Source organism: Labeo rohita, unplaced genomic scaffold, assembly GCF_022985175.1.
Source record: "Labeo rohita strain BAU-BD-2019 unplaced genomic scaffold, IGBB_LRoh.1.0 scaffold_546, whole genome shotgun sequence".
Lineage (NCBI taxonomy): Eukaryota > Metazoa > Chordata > Actinopteri > Cypriniformes > Cyprinidae > Labeo > Labeo rohita.
In genome coordinates, this window is record NW_026129469.1 from 1 (window position 1) to 5,872 (window position 5,872).

At 34.3% G+C, this 5,872-nt stretch overlaps 1 pseudogene; it reads right to left on the reverse strand.

The window, feature by feature from the left end:
- Window positions 1-2,073: 2,073 nt before the first annotated feature.
- LOC127161107 (calcium-activated chloride channel regulator 4-like) lies at window positions 2,074-5,358 on the reverse strand (annotated as a pseudogene).
- Between the last annotated feature and the right edge of the window lie 514 nt (window positions 5,359-5,872).

Sequence of the window (5,872 nt, forward strand, 5' to 3'; positions counted from 1 at the left end):
TTTTTAAATTTTAAAGATTTTTTTTAAAATTAAAAAATTTTTTTAAAAAAAAAAAAGGGGAAATTTGGGGGGGCCTTATGAAGTTTGATAAAAGGTCTATTTTAAAAAGCTAAATACTTCACTAAAAAAATGTTGAAAGAAAAAGTTATAAAAGGTTATAAAAGAATTAATTTTTCCAGTCATTTAACACATACTGCGACACACCTACAAAACGCCAAAAAATGATAACCCGACAGGGTGAGAACCCTACACTAAACAGTATGATAATGGAAAGGGGGTGTCACATTTCCCCTTCAAACGACACTTCATCCATTTTTGGAAAGAGGTAATATTGTTAATTTCCCCTTAAATTTTACCATGAAAAATAAGATTTAAAAGTCAAAACATCCGGGGAACAGATGATTATGTTGCAGGAAAGGTTTTTGCATGAATGGGCTCACAGAGGGGGTGTGTGATAAAACAATGCAAAACCATTCTACTCCAACACATTTTTTTGAAAAGGTTCTAAACCAAAAAAAAAAAAAAAGCCGTTGGAAAAAATTTGATATACTTACTTGTTAACAAAACTTTAGTATGGTTCTGTATTTAAGGTGCAGCATGGACCAAACTTTCAAAGTCATATCAATTTTTCCCAATTAAAATAAAAAGCTTAATGTTCCTGTCAAGCCTGATTCTGTAAGTAGTTTCATGTCCAAACATTTCACTACCATGTTTTAAAAGAATTAATTTTTGGACCAAGAAAAGACTTTTTCTTGCAAAGAAATGAGATGTTAAGCCCTCAATACATCTAATCTATTTTTTTTTAACTGTAAAAAAAGTCACATTTCAAATAAAGTTTGAATTGTCTGTTTAATTTCAGCCGAGATGAAATGTTAATGCTTTGAGGGACACAATTAAATTTAAAAAGTTATTCATTTTAAGTTAACCATCCCCCAAAGGTCATATAGAGCATCTGTCCTGAGGTTTGGTGACATATCTGCCATTAAGCAGGAAATTTTGTTTTCAGGTAAACACTTTTGCCGTGAAAATGAACAATTATGAAGCCCAAACATGAAAAAGAAAATGTGGCAAAGCACATGGACCGTTATTTGAGGATTCTGTGGATAAAGATGCACTTTCCACTGAAACCACGCGCCCTCCCACCACCATTTTAAAGGGGCGCGAAAGACCGCCGGGTGCTAGCTAAAACAGGCATTAATCAAAAAAACAAACTTCATTTAAAAATATTAATAATAATTTTATAAATAATTTTAAATTTAAGGTTTTTTTTCTTCATCATTTTCAGGGAAATTTTCAAGGCGAATGACCTTTCTTTTTATCTGAGGTCGCAATTGAAGTAAAAAAATTGCGTCTTATCCACAAAATGATAAAAGAAAAGAGCTTACTTAGTGCCCGGTACAGGATAAAACAATTGGCATTGCAAACTTAAGGTTCCATATTTTCTATTTGATCTTTTTTTTAAACTTTCATGCAGATGGGGGCTTTTTCAAACCCCAATTGAAAGGATGGGAGTCGATCTGCGAGCAATTTGCAGCACACACTCTGGTAGCGCATCCTCAGCAGAATCTCACCAATCGGAACATGGGCCGCACTGCCAGGAAATACAACAAAATGGAGTTTATCAAACAAACTTTTTTAATAGGGGAAATTTTAATTTTTATGAAAAATGGGTTTAAATTTTTGAAATGTTTTTGTTTAAGATAATTTTAAAAAACAGGCAATTGCCAACCCAAATTTATGATGTTTGAACATTTATTGGTTTCAAAAATTCCAGTATTTTTATTTGTACACTTTTTAATTTTTAATATTAAAATATTAATAGGGCATAAGTGAATTTAAAAAACCCCTTTGGTTTAGGGGGTCGCGCCCAAACATTTGGTAATTTAAATAGGCTGGTCTAAAACAGTCACCAATGCCCCAAACCGAAATATGACAATTTGGTCATGAACATTTTTATGTTTTAAAGGTTTAGAATAATTTAAAATCAACAAAAGTAAATTTTGTTCGGCTAGCCAAGAGTTAGAAAAAAAAATTTAAAAACCAAAAAAAGGGAAAAATTATTTATTTATTTACTTTCAAGCTGCTTCTTCCATTTACCATCTTTGTGAAATATCTGGAATAGATTCCATCACCTTGAGCAGCATCAGCTCCTGTAAAACATGGATCTTTCATTTATTTGGGCATAAGTTGGAAATGTACCTTACTGTTTGTTTATTTATTTATATTTTAGGTTGAGTGCACACTTGGAACAAGAATTATGGGTCACTCACCTGCTCCATTGTCCAGCAGTTGTAATGTTTTTACAGGCCCATTTTCTGACTCCAGAGTAGCCCACACTTCAGCATTTATTACAGGCCTGTAATTCTGACTAACCTCAGCAAACACTATCATGGGTTTAGTGCCGTCACTGAACTGCTGGTTCATGCGGGTTTTGACAATGATAGGGGGAACATTGGCACGTGCTGCATGACTTGTTGCTGTTATAGTAAAAGACTGAAGTGTTGTAGTTTGGATACTGTACTTCCAGTCCCCAGGCTACCAAACACAAGTAAAGGCAGATCAATAAGGGTTTGCTGTAAGTCTATTATTTAAGTGTAGTAAATGTAGCTATAACATTACAAATGAGAAACTCCACCTTAGTCTTTGATTGTTGTTGAACATATTTTAATATCATATCTAGAACTCTTGGCCCAGAGGTTTTTTGAGTGACAATAATACATTTTTCAAGTTAATGATCTGAACTATAAACTATAAACATAAAAATGATTCAATGATTGATAAAGGTTGTCATACCTCTGCAGTTCCTGGAATGTTCAAAGTGACTGTTTTCAGTGATCCATCATGACTCATATTTGTCTGAGTGTAGACTAAGCCACTTGGTGACTGTATGTAAATGCTAGGAAAACTTATTTCATAAATTAATACAAAGCTGGTTTTGTTCCCAACAGTCTGATCCACTGATACTGTCCCATTGAACCAATCAGATGTTCTTGCTCCAGCACTCTCTAGCTAAAGGAGTGATAAAAATTAAACTATAAAACACTCTCAATATTGATGAAAGAGTGATAAATGTGTCATGGGCAATGATCAATCAACTGACAAACCTGAACTGGTTCGCTTGTGTAATCTCCAGTTGATAATGTAAGCGAAGCAAACACATCCATCAGTTGGTTGGAAGTCATGTTGTCACTGGCTATTTTAAATATTCCCCCTATTTTTAACATAAAACAATTTTGCTTTGGAAAGTAAACTGGCACTTATAATATAATATCACTTACCAGTTTTGTTCGCCATTTCTGTCAGTGCAGGATCTGCACTGTTACCAAAAGCTAGTGTGTGAATAATGGCTCCGCTTTGTATTGCGGATGGAGCACAACCAGCAACATTGTCCGTCGCCATACCATCTGTCAGAAAAATTAGTTCATCTCCTGATACATCCCCGTCCTTTTGAAGTACCTGATGGATTTGAAGAAAAAAAGGATCACTGGCATAGAACAAGCTCTAAATACTTCATACTTTACAAATATACAAGATGCACAGTAGTACAATTAATATGGCACCTTTAAGCCTTGACTAAGGCCCAAGCACATGTATGTCCATCCACCTGCTAATGTTGGCAACAATTTGATAAGATTCTCTCTTGTGGTGTCACTGTCAATAGTAGTCAAGGGACTCAGAGTAGAAGCAGAAGAACTAAAGGTTACAATTCCAACTCTAGCTTGATCCTCAATGATGTTCCGCAGGAAATGTGTGGCAGCCTGTCGCTGTTGAAGAATTCTAGGACCCTAGAAAATGAATGAAAGAAAGACAGCTTCCTCTGATTTCAAAATTATTTATTAAAATTATATATTTAATATTGATTTGTGTTCAGATGAAGTCAATGTCTGTTATTGCATACTGCCATGCTTCCCGAGACATCAAGAATGAGGCAAACAACCCGTTGCTTTCGCTGCACAACTTTGAAAGATGGTGGTGGTGGAGGGGACTGGTTGTGGTTTCAGAGAATGAAGTGCGTCTTTATCCACAGAATCCTCAAATATTACAGTCCATGTTGCTTTGCCACATTTTTCATTTTGCATGTTTGGGGCTTCATAATTGTGCTCATTTTCATGACAAAATGTGTTTACCTGAAAGCAAAATTCCCTGCTTAACTGCAGACATGTCACCAAACACTCAAGGACAGATTATAGCTCTGTGAGACCCGGACAGGGAGGGTTAACAAACACTTCATTATATTTAATTGTGTCCTCAAAGCACTGAATTGTTAATCTCAAAATAAGGTCTGACAGAATAAAATGAACAATTCAAACTTCATATTTTGCAAATGTGACTTATCAAACAGCTGTTAAAAAAATAAATTGATGTAGATATTAATTGTGTGACTTCACATCTAAATTACATTGCAAATAAAACACTGGTCTCTGACCTCTTTGGTTCAAATAAATTCATTTACTAGTAACTAACATAAATTTGTGGAATGTTTGGAAACATGTAAACTCAGTACTTACAGAATCCAGGCTTGGCAGGAACATTAAAGAGCTGTTTGTATTTTGATTTTTGTTTGGAAAAAACTTGCACTTCTCTGTAGGTAGTGAAGTTTGTGGATCGATGCGGCACCCTTGAGGAGATCCTCCAGCAGTAACCTCATACACCTGACCTTTAATGTTTTTGCTACACCTAAAAATAAGCAAGATAGCAATAGTACTTCCAATTTCAAAGGACATTTTAATAATATTTGCTTTTATTAAGAGTTTAGAACCTTGTAGCTTCAATACGGCGATTAGAGATGTAGAATGGTTTTTTGTCATTGGTTTCATCATACACACCCCATCTCAGATGAGCCCATTCATGCACAAAAACCTTTCCTGCAAAATAAACAATCAAACTGTTAATAAAACAAACAGGTACTGGATTAGTAGACTTTTTTAAATCTCTTATTATTTTCACTGTAAATTCATAAGTGTTGTAGGAAGTTAAACAATATTCACCTCTTAATCCGTAAAGCTGAATGAATGTGTCATTTAGGAGGTAGTTTGGGGTGAAATGAATGTACTGACCCTCCGCTCCACATTCATCATACTGTTTAGTGTAGGGTTCATCACCCTGTGCATTATCAATTCTAATTTTGGCCTGTGTTTGACAATAGAAATAATGTCAGCAGCAGCATATGTGATTGAAGTGACTGGAAATTAATATTTTACAAGTTTAAATGCCATAATGCTCAGTACTTTATCAAACGACTCTGTAGTGAATTGTAGCTTCTTTGAAATAGACCTTTTTATCCAATGCTTCATAAAGATAAATTGACCCCTCAGTGACCATGTCCTGTCAGAAGAAAGTGAAAAAAAAAAAAAAAAAAAAAAATCTCTGAATGAGTATTTATTAAATTTGTCTTTTTAATTAGTTAATCTTTTTTTAAGATAAACAGCAAAATCTTCTAAATCCATCAAAACAATCATTGCACAAAAAAAAAAAAAAAAAAAAAAAAAAAAAAAAAAAAACAAAAAAAAACATATTTACCTTGATTTTATCAATAAGTCTGTCATCCTGTGGTACTCTTGAACTGATTGCAATGACAATGTCAACATAACCATTTCCATCTAGTTTGATTCCAGTGGAGGTGGATGACAGCAACATCCATAATAAGACAAATGATACTTCCTCTGTGAATAAATTGGACACAATAATTACAACTTTTTAAACATTTGAAATGTTATTTGAACTATGAGAAACAGGTACCTTACTACACTATTGTATCTAGCTAGATGTCAGTCCCACAAGCGGATCAGAAATGGCACTAGGCAGCAAGGTTTCAAATTAGTGTTTTCCCCAGGGGGATGAAGCAGAATCATCAAACCGAAGTCAGGATTGT